We start from the raw sequence: 12,196 nt of genomic DNA, 5'->3' as shown, positions 1-12,196 counted from the left end.
GATTCAGTACAATGTGATATGTGCTTTGATAGTGGCATAAAACCACATTGCTCTGGAAACGCAGAACATGGGCATTGATAGGCTAGAGATACCAAGGATAGCTACCTGGAGTTGCAGATACTGGAGCTGAGTCTCGAGGATGGGTTGCATTTATCTATACCACAAATATTCATTGAGTGACTTTTACGGAACTAGGGTTAACTTTGGATATGCTGTGGTGGACAAAACAGACATGGACCCTGCCTTCATGGAACTCACAGCCCCTAAAGGGGACAGATATATAAAGCAAATAATCCTGGATTAAAAATAAGTGAGAATGCTTTAGGAGAGCATTGCAGATGGACCAAAATTTTGATAAATTGGTAGGGAAAGCCTCTCTTAGATGGAATGACGTTTGAAATGACATATAATTGAGTAGAAGTTAGCTAAGCAAAGATAGGGAGAAGACCATATCAGATAGCAATAGCAGGACTTCCTTTATTTTATTCAAAGAACTTTGCTCTAAAACAGCCAAAAACAAAAAAACAACAAAAGAAAACCCCACACAAAACCAAAAACCACACACACGCACAAAACAAAAAGTCTTAAATCATTGCCTTCACTGAACATTATGCTAATTAAACATTTCCAAAACAACCAAGAGTAGTGGTTTAGAAAACCTTAGGAAAAGAACTTGAAATTGTTTTTTTCTCCCCTCTTTTAAAATTATTTTTCTCTCTTTTTATCTCTTAAAAGTGAAGGTACTTTGGAGATATTCATCAAAATGTTTGAATTTAATTTTGTTGTTTTTGAAGTTAACAGTCACATTTGATTTCATGGTTTTATTGTTATTGGGGTTTTTTTTGGATTTTCAAATGTCGTCTTATACTTGGCTCAACGCAGCCAAAGAATACTGTAAAATACACAAAGGCCCCATGTGGAGTTAATGCCTTTCTAACTTTTTCACTCTTCAACAAACTTTTCTATTTATTGCCCCCCAGCCATAATAACTCATTCTTGTCAGATTGTATTCCTCTCTGCCCATCTCCATTTTCGGCACATTTCTGCTCTCATTCAGTAGTGGTTGTGCTGTAGTATATAGCACGTTCATGAGATTGGGCTTCTGGCTTCCAGTGATGCAAATGCTTTGTCATGTGCAGTGGGGGCACAGGTTTTCATTTGATTTATAAGTTAACAGGGCAATGAGCAAATCAAATTCTCTGGATCTTTACTCCAAGGCTTCTTGGAGGAACTGACATTTAAACAGAGAATTAATGGAATTGGTCATGCAACAAGAATGAGGGAGACCAGTCCAAATGAATAAGAAAGCGGCAATAAGAACTGGCCTGTGCAAACATTATAATCCATTCAAGGAACAACTCTTCCCTGTGTGGGTTTAGGGAAGTGTAAATACAGAAGAAAAAGAAACAATGGCTTATCAGGTTTTGTTTTGTCCAGAGGAAGAAAACAAAGGAAAGGAAAAAGGAACACATGGGGCTTTGGCTTCTCCAATGCCCATTCCTGCTTTGTCCAGCAATAATGTCATGTCCCAGTTTCCATGGGATCCAACCTTCCCTTTAGCCCAGCTAGTTTAAGTGAGAACTGAATATACCCCTGCCTGATAACCTGAAAATTAAATTTCCTTTGCTCAAGTAGCTGGTTTAGAGATTAATTTATTAACCAATCAGGGATAATTGACCTTAATTCCTAGGACCTTTGCCCAGACTCGTGGGAAGAGGGTATCTCTCAAATGGAATTGGAGTTGGAAGATTTTTAAGATGGCCTGGGGAGACCTAACAGAGAGTAAATCCATAGGGAAGAATAGAGAGTTTACAGATGAGGAGAAAATGATGTCACATGGAGACATCATCGTGTGAGTCTCTGGGCACAATCATATCCCAAACTAGAAGCCTTTCAGTTACATAAGCTAATAAATTCTTCTTTTACATAAAGTAAGCTTAAATTGAGTTTCTGTTGTTACAATAAAAGTATCTTGAAAGATACAAAGTTTAATGGGGAAAAATTTTCTTGGCCTGAATCTAAAACACCATAAATTTCTGGGGTTTTGCAGATTAATTTCAACAGTATAACCCAGGTAGCTTTACTCTTAAGGAATAAGTTGAGAGTTCTTCATTATATTTGATATACTTTTTTTTAAAGTTATAACAAGAAAATATTCCCATTTATCAGTTTCTTAAGTGTTTTTTTTTTTTTTAAATTTCCAGTCTTGATCTATGTTACCTTCAGAATAAGTGCATATCCTATATTGAAGAGTCATTTCTATTACAAAATCATGGGTAGTAAACTGTTTTTTGGTTTTTTTTTTTTTTCCTTTTCTTTTTTAACTCCTTGCCAGGGAAAAAATTTGATCTCCATTCCGATGCTGTCCTGCAGTAGATATTTTAACATTATTTTTCTGGTTATTCTACCTATATCATGTCCTTCAACTGATACTCTAGAATGTCAAGCAATGTTTGCATCTTTCTGGAGCCATTGGAGATTTAGCTCCTTCAAATGATTGCCTAGAGCCTACTTAATCTCCTCTAAGTCTTGCAGGGTATTTGATCTGTCATTTCAAATAGTTTCATCAGCAATTTTTTTGTACTTCATTGATCTGATTAACTGGAACAGAAACTGAGGTACTAATGTAATCAAAATGAGGAGGTTTACTGAGGCAGACCTTTTACTGGTAGTTTATAGACATATTTATGGAGCTAGAAAGAACTGTTGTATTACATTCAGGATTTAAATGAAACCAACTCAATGTTTCTATATATTTGTAATTTCTAATCCAGATACTTATTTCATCTCATTTCCCATAATTTTACACGTCGTTTGAGGTATATTGAGGACCCTCTACCCAAATTTTACATGGATTTTTGGGAGATGCAATAGAGTTGCCAAGTTTGAGATAGAGTACAGAGCATGCTAAAATGGGGTGATGAGAGGAGAACTTTGTCACGAATACCACCCTGTCAAGATCCATGTTTATGTTTCTTAAGGGAACATTTGGATAATTGGGCAAGTCACCAGGCCAAAGTCAGACATTGAAAATGGTAAGGAACTGTGTCCATTGATGGTGGAGAGGATGTGGGGAGCTGGAGAGTGAGAAAAGTGTATTTGTTGAGACTGGGCTTAGTTGACAGGCAAGTGTAGATTGAGCCTTGAATCCACAGCTTACATAGTTTAGCAGTCTTGGTCAAGGAATTTCAGTTTGAATTTGGACAAGTAACTTAGGGAGCCTGAATTCTCTCAACCTAGAAAGTGACTGAACTGTGGGTGTCAGTTTCCTCATGTGTATAAAAGACAGTTGACGAAGTTAACATTGTTGAACTGTTGTGAAATGTAATGAGATCATTCATATAGCATTCTTAGCAGAGTGCCTGACACTTATAAAAACTCAGCTCATGTTAAATATTATAATGACTGTGATTAAGATGGTGATAGCAAACTGTGATCCAGGATTCTGGGAGTTAAGAGAATCTGAGGATTAAGAACCTGCTGCTCCGGGAAGAACCGGCACTTGCATAAATCTAGCTGGATGGAGCTCTAGGGGCTTGGTTGCAGGAAGACACTGTGGTTCTTACAGAATAATTCTGCTGTCAGTTGACTAAGGCTGACACAAAGAATCTAGGCCAAAATAGGCAGGTTGTGAAAGGGATAGTGAAAGGTACTGAAACTTTCTGGGGCTCTCACAGTGCCTGCAACCTATGTTCAATCTTTCAGATCTCAGGGCTGTGTCAAAAAAAAAAAAAAAAAAAAAAAAAGACTGACTTGAAGTTATTTGGGTACTTTCATCCCAGTTGAGGTTGTTAAAAATGGGACTTTCCAGGAAATTCAAGCCAGGCCATCAGTAGATATAGCTGTGGGAACTGGAACTGATAAAGTCAGGGAAATAAAATTACTTAGGCAAAGCTCTTGACCCAATGCTCCACAAACAGTATTTGTAATGGTTGTGATTTCCTTCCTAAAATACTTTCTACTCTTGACATACCTGATAACTAAGGTTGCCAGATTTATCAAATAAAAAAATACTGGATGCCTAATTGCATTTGAATACCAAATAAGCAAGGAAAAATCTTTAGTGTAAGTGTTCCCAAATATCACATGCATTTAGGAAATTTACTGATAAACTACACTTCTGGATTTCCTTGAGATCCTTCTCACTCTCCTCTGGTTGACTTCTCCTCTCCTCACGCTCCTCCTCTGGTTGACTTTGATCTCTCAGCCCACATCTCAAACTTCTTACCTTCTAAACTTTGCATATGGTACTCTCTTTGCCTGGAAAAGATTATTCTTCCACTATGTAGGGACTAAGGTCAGGTTGCCCCAAGATGGACCATTTTGACATATTGATTATTTTAAATAAAAGTTACTGAGGAGACAGCCTGTGTAAGAAGGAAACAGACTGTCTTCTGTCTCCCTGGAATCAGGAAATAATTCCCCCAGGTGAAAGCTACCTTCCTTGTACTAGGATGTAGAGAGACATCCCTCTCACCAGAGATGGGAATTAAGGCTCAGAAGCCTGTATAAATAATGCTTGTTACTTTTTAGTAATTTACCACTTGATCCAAATTCTGTTTTGAATTTCTTGCTAACTGAAGCTCCCAAAGTTTTGTCTTTTCAATTCCTCACAGATTTATTTTCTCTTTGTCTAAAATGTATAAAAACTGCCTGTCTTGGTCATTCCTTGGGGTCTCAATTTCATAACTAGCTCTCTCTGTACATGTAGTGAAACTTTGGTATTTTTCTCCTGTTAATCTCTCATGTAAATTTATTTTTTATTTTTATCTTTTAATAAAATTAGCTTTATAAAAATATTTTATTTATTTATCTAAGAGAGATAGAGGCTGAGCACAAGCAGTGGGGATGAGCAGAGGTTGAGGGAGAGGGAGAGGGAGAAGCAGACTCCCTGATGAACAAGGAAGCCTGAAGCAGGGCTCAATCCCAGGACCCCAAGATAATGACCTGAGCTGAAGGCAGACACTTAACTGACTAAGCCACCCAGGCACCCTTGTCTCATGTAAATTTAATTCTTATAGTAGCTGGAAGAACTTGAGGATAGAGAAGAATTATTTCTCACTTTAGCAGTCAGTCTGTCAATGTAATACTCATCTTTTAAATCTTGGAATACTCAGATTAAACATTAGAGAAGGTGACATTCTTTATTCTTTATTGTGCAGTTTCACAACATACTGTGCTTTTGTTTGAAGAACATGGTCAAGAATTCTAAACTAAACTAAACTAAACTAAACTCAACTCAACTCCATGGTCAAGAATTATGTGTAACTTAATTTCTCCTCAGTCACCCATACCCACAACAGGAAACCCATTTAGCAAACATTTGGAGAATATGGAAGGAATAATAATTGTTGTTATTATGGTTATTAATAACAACCATTAGCTTTTTGCTTTGCATGGCAGATCTATGTAGTATATTTTAAGGACATCAAGAAGCACTCTCCTACAACACACTAATGAGATAATAGTCAACAATAAGTTTCTCTTGGGTAGTGGTCAGTTCTAGTTTCTAGTATAATAGCTAACATTTACTGAGCACCTGCAATGTCCCAGATGGCTTTGGAACTGCTTAAAATATCTACTTTTATTCATAACCTACTCTAAAAAGATCAATACTAGCTCACAGAACACTAATTAATGATCCAAAATGACAACTGGTTAATTTCATATTTGGCAGACTACTGATATTTGGAAGATATTATTAACAAGGCACTCACTCCATATAGGTAGGACCACTTAGGAATCAAGTAACAAAACAAAAAAAAAATTTTTTTTTTTTTGGTGAATAAAGGAGGTTTAGTAGAAGCATAAAGAGACAATGTCGTAAACTACAAGTGCTTGATGCTTTCTTTTACAATATAGGAAACTTATTTCCATCTCGATGATGAATACTACAATTATTAGAATCAAATCACACACTCACTTATTGACTGGAAATCCACCCCCCTCTTTTTTTTTTTTTTAAGATTTTTGTACTTGAGAGAAAGAGAGAGAGAGAGAGCACATGCACTGCACATGGCAGGAGGGGCACAAAGAAAGAATCTTGAGCAGACTCCCCAGTGAGTGTGGAGCCAAGCTTGGGGGTTAGATCTCACCACCCCAAGATCCTGACCTGAGCTGAAATCAAGAGTCGGTTGCTTAACCAACCTAGCCACCCAGGTTCTCCATGAGTGGAAATTTCTATTGAAGACCTTATCATCTTTTGTTTTATTAGTCATAAAGAAATGACTATAATAACTCATCCCACCTGAAATATTATAATTTGCTAAATATTGACATTTCTACATTATAGATATTTTAAAATGATAAAATAATGATCAATGTTTAAGAACTACTGAAGTCTTGTCAATAACTTAATTACAAATGACTTCTTTGTTGTGAATAGCTTTCATAGAGGAGTCATCTAACCCTTGTATGTGAATTTTTATTCAGTTTCTGCAAGTGATATTTTTTACCTTGTTTCAAAGGGTTGGAATACACCCTTTTTGGGGCTTGCAACTCCCTGTGCACAGATTACAAGGTGTTTTTGAATTATTCAGGGGCAAGAGAAAATATTAAACAAAGATAGTGTTAAGAATTAGTATAGTTACTAGATGATATTAATATAAGTTTCCATAAAAAAATCAAGACTGCATACAGTCCAATTTTCATACTATGTATCTTATTTTTAATACACTTGATACAAATTGAATGTATTTACATACAAGTGTACAAATAATAACTGTACAACTTAATGAATTATCACAGCATGAACATTCTTTTGTAACCTATGACACAATAAAAAAAAAGTCTATTTCCAGCACACCAAAAGCTACGCTCAGGCTTCTACATCACTATCTTCACCCTATTCATCAAGGATAAAAACTTCTCTTACTTTCAACATCATAGTTTACTTTTGCCTTTATACAAATAAAATTACACAGAATATAGTAACAAGAGTTTTTGATGAACTCATCTATAAAGATTTTTTTTTTCCCTAAGATTCAAGCTATTCTCCAGGTACTAAGAAAGCTGAAACGGCTTCTTAGCATTTTTGGAATACTATGAAACATTAGAAAACAGATGTTCAAAACTAGTCAGTGTGAAAGTTAAGAAAAGAAAAATGGTTGATGTGATTTTGAAGTACCTGGGTTTGGAAGTCTGTATCAAAGAATTAGTGTCAGCAGGGATTCCAATCATAAAAGTCCATTCAAGTCTGTTGATTCACATAGTGGTCTTGTTGTTGATTACATTCTGATTTGTGCCATGGAAAAGTCATGAAAATACAAAAAGTAATTTTAAAAGAACCAGGTTTTTGTTGAATTGGCTAGATATCTGTACATCTTCTCATATTTTCTCATATGTTCAATTACAAAAAAATGTAAATTATAGAGTTTCAGTTATCAGATATAGTAAAATACTAATATTAAACGCAGTTTATGAGAACCATCTTTAAATAAATTGGTAAATTTTTATGTAAAACAAAAGGAAAACTGAAAAAAATCTAGTAACTTATGCACCATTGTGAAGATTAATTAATTACTCACACAGGAGCAAAACAAGAATGACACATGATATATGAGGGTATATACATTTCTAATAGTGTGCTATTATAGTGTGCTACAGCCAGAGGCCGCAGTGATTATTGATCTGTGAATGCTTAGATAATGCTGTTTCCACTCTCCAAATTTTGCACACAAAACAATCACCCTCCTTCAGACAGAGAAAATGCGTGACCTTCCATAGTCACTTAACCTCTCTCTGTTTTCCCATCTTGAAAATGATAATATCATAATCAACATGACTCCTGTGTGAGGCAATGGATATTTTCTTCCTCACTTTTGAAGATGTTTTATATAAAGCAGTGTGAGGTCTGCCAAACCCGCTGTGGGGTAATGAGAATTTTTTATTAGAAGTCATAGTGAGAGCCTCGTTAGCTGACTTAGAGCACAAGACATATAGGACTTGGATTGTAGGCTACAGTCCTATGTGAGCAGACACATATCCAGTTCTATGAATCTTGACCTGATCTCCAATCTCAGAAATCTTTGTAAAAAGTGATCATGGTCAAAAATACAGTAAGGAATGGCAGGAATTTTCTAAGGAATCACCCTCTACTTTGTCTGGCTTACCTCTTTGCTTTGTCATTTTTCAGCCTTTGTCTTATTTATGCTTATAAAAAACCAGTTTTATAGCTATTCCTTACATTTAATTAAAAAAAAAAAGAACCTCAAAGCCACAACAAAAGATTATAATACACTTAAGTAATAGCTCATCTTTTCTGAGAGTTTAATGCCCTTTATACTATGTCCTTAAAGACAGGCAGGGTCTTCATAGTGGAACATACCTCTGAAGTGCTTGATAGTCATACACAAAGTTGAACTTTTAAAAATTAATTTATTTATGATTTGGTGGGGGGAAGGGCAAAGGGAGAGGGAGAAGAAAATCTCAGGCAGATTCCCCACTGAGCATGGAGCCTGATGCTTGATCTCATGACCCTGAGATGATGACCCAAGCTAAAATCAAGAGTTGAAAACTCTACAGAGCCACCTACCCACTCCCCACCATAAACTTGAATTTTAAGAAAAAACTGTTCTTTTCACAGATAAAAGTTATGAAGAAAACAAAACTCCTTTCACTTGTTGAATTATTGTCATTTGCATTCAGTAGAACGAATCAGAATAAATAATCCTCCCTAAGATTGGTATTAGAGTTAATCCAATTGGAACTGATAGGCAGTATGGTATATTTGTCAAGACTGACTGTGGGCTCAGTAGGCCTGAGTGAGACTTCTGGTTTTCCTTACTTGACACATTACCAAAACTTCAGCGTAGTTATCTATAAAAGGAGTGTTCAGGGGATACTTATTGTTTTAGTCAGTACAACATTCATTTAGCTTCCTTCCAAGAACACCTTCCTGAATTTTTTCTTGGAACAGCCTTCCCTTAGATTCAGTGCTTGTTTCTCAGATGATGACGAAAATGCTGTGTGGGTTCAGAAGTAGGCGCATGATTTAAGCATATTCAAAGAGTATCGGTGGGTAATGCAGCAGTGCTATGATCTTAGTTGGAATCACTGGAAAAATCTACCGGAAAGGAAAAATTTACTTCCAGATAAAGTCAGCATAGTGGAAAACAAAACAACTGAAGAGAAAGAGGGAATCCATACAATATTGTTTGGGCATCTGACTCTGGTGCCCAAAGCCAAAAACACCTCTTACAATTGCCATTCATGAATAAATAAATCATATTTATTATTTTTTTTCCAAAAAGAGGGATGAATACAAAGTAAGATTATAACAGTCATATTCTTCTTGTAGGAATTTTATGCATAAAAGTATTTGCCATAATGCCTGGAAGACAAGTACTCAGTACAATTTGTGTTACTTGAGTCAACCTAAATCAGTGGTTGAACCTCAATGACCATATGACCTGAAGATTGAGGCACCATAACCATCTTCTACAGAATATTTTCCTAGCAACAAAGTTTCCTTTGAGAAACAGAATAGATGATTTGGAAGTCAGAACTGATCATCCCAAGAACCTTCACTGAGATGCATTTCTAGAGTACATTCCATGTATCAGATATATATATATTCATGCTCCTAGGTACTGTCCATGTTCCCAGCTAAAGCCAGACTCCTCTTGCGGATATCAGTGCCAAGACTCTGTGGGGCAAACATCATAGAATGTATAAAAGAATATTAACACATATAAATAATACATATTTAAAAAATCTGTATCCTACAAGAATTAGAGACATTCTGAATTACATCTAGCTAAAGGTTTTCACCAGTATCTTTGGAGAGAAGAACTGAAAAATCTAATTCCACTGGTTGAGTCCAGACTATCTTAAACTTTTTAAACCTCTATCATTTCCAGAAACTTCTGCATTTAGAGTATCTTCAGTTTGATTAAATGTAGATGTGGACCAGAAGGGAGACATCCTACTTGACTATTTCAGGTCAGTGGTCTAGTTCCCAGTATGGGCATATCAGGGTAAGCAGCCCACCTTGAAGAATGTTATCTTAAAAGGCTCAGTCATCTAGATCAGTTACACCTTCTGAAGACACGTGCATGTGGAAGGCTCCACAGCATGTATCCCAATGTTCTTGTGCAATATTTCTTTAACATGGAGAATTTGACTTCACAAATGGCATAAAAAATTGCATCTTTTGGAGTCTTATAATAGAGCTGTTAACATATTAGCAATCTGTTCGCAGTCTGGACTGTCATGAGCAAGAACCTACGCACAATATGAACCATCATTTATTTTTAGCTATACCAAGAACGTACAACATTTATTTTAATAAACTAAGACCAAAAAAAAAAAACAGGTTGGAATGCACCGAGTGGGGTACTGAGAGACAACAAAACGTTGTTGACTCTTTATAAGGACAGAGGACAGACTGGGAGCTTGTAACTTTTTTTTAATTTTCACAAAAATAGGCAAGCTATTCTCTTGGTCACTCTAAGAAGAAATCTCAATTACTTTTACCTTTTTTTTTTTTTTAAAGTGATGATTGCTTGATGCCATTATTTACAATCTACAAGAATTGCTTTCCAGAAAGATACTCCATTGGAAACATGCCACGGTACGCTCTTAGCAGTTTGCTAAACACAAAGAATTATTTTTATTCCTCTTGGAGAGAGTGAGGTATGAGCCTATACATACAGGTACATGATTCTGGCAAAACAGTTTAAATGGGAAACTATCTAGGGTGAAGATGTCCGTACCACAGTAAATTTGGGTAGTTCCTGCAGAACATAGCTCATGTTATCTGACCTGTACCAGCTGCTAATTCTGAAGGAAGAAACCCCTGAGACTGTTTCTACACTGATGCGCATACCATAACGAATGTGCTATTTACACTTAGTTTTTGAATTTTGGTCTCTGTCTTAGAATCAGGGGAAAAAAATGACTGGCTTGGAAATCAAAGGGTGAAGAAAAGGAAACCAGATAGGGCTTTAGTACGAAAGCAGAGGCTTGATGTGCAGTGTGCAGATTGTGCATACATAAGGATTACATATTTTAAGTGGGTTTTTCTAACCTCCAAATATGATAGAATTTCTGCAGGAGAATGGCCATCACAGATGGGAAAGCAATTTCAGGCATAGTAGCTTGCTGGATAGAGAGGTGGGACTAGAGTAAGAGGCATCATTAGTAGAACAATCTGCTGTGCACAGTGAAGATTGCAGCCGCAGAGAGCTCCTGTGATCTTTATACAGGACAAGTAATTTTTCTGTTTTCTTTTCACCTCCCACCAGAAGTAAACAAGTAACTTACTCTTTTCTCTTTCTTCTGAAAAGTTTCTTTTTTTTTTTTTTTTACAGGAACCCATAAGACGTTGCCCACAACCATATCTGACTGTTTTCCCAAGAATCAGCTACTGATCCCATTCTCTCTGATTAATGTGAAATTTGAGTGAAATGGCCTGGTTGGGATGAATCCTAAAAAGATGGACAAGTCCGTGAGTGTTGTTGGTTTGCCAGCTGGGCCCTGAACACAAAGGCCAAGGAGGGACTGAAGAAAAAGACAGACCTCTCCAGATTGGTAGGTGGTAGATTTAGTAAGCTAAGGAAATCACATACAGGCTTGTCTTGGGTGCGGCGAGTCAAGTAAATCTCTGCATCTACTGGCCAGAATCTTAAACCGTTTATATAGAGGCCTTAATGAGTCACATAGTCATTCTAGATGGTCTTCACAACACCTTACTCTCTCAAGGCTGCATCCTTGAAAATAGTTCTAGCTGTGGGATTGGTGGGAGGAACATACATACCAAGGACAGGGCATTGGAATGAGGAATGTCATATTGCCTGGGTCCAGCACATGGGTCAACTAGAGGTCATGTCCTCTTGATGACCTCCTCCAACAAATGTTACATATGATTGCAAATTCAGGGAACCTGTGGACAAGTATAAAGTCTCATAGGTTATAAGGGCTAGAGTTTGAAGTGTTGCAGGTATCTGGGACTAAAGTACTGAGCTCTGCACTTAGAAAGAAATGGCAAGCTGGTGAGTAACTTTTACTGTCCAGACTTTTTCAAGGAGTTGTTGCATGAAAGGGGTCAAATAATTTTAAAGGCATAGGACATGATGAATGTTTTGACCTTGTAAGAGTGCTTGCTCATAGAGCTTACAGTCTCAGTCTAGTTTTTAATCGAGGAGGTATTTTTTTTTTCTTTTAGGAAATTATGTGGGCATAAAGTTGATTAGAA

The sequence above is a fragment of the Lutra lutra genome, chromosome 5, assembly GCF_902655055.1.
Source record: "Lutra lutra chromosome 5, mLutLut1.2, whole genome shotgun sequence".
NCBI lineage: Eukaryota > Metazoa > Chordata > Mammalia > Carnivora > Mustelidae > Lutra > Lutra lutra.
This window is presented reverse-complemented; position numbering follows the sequence as displayed.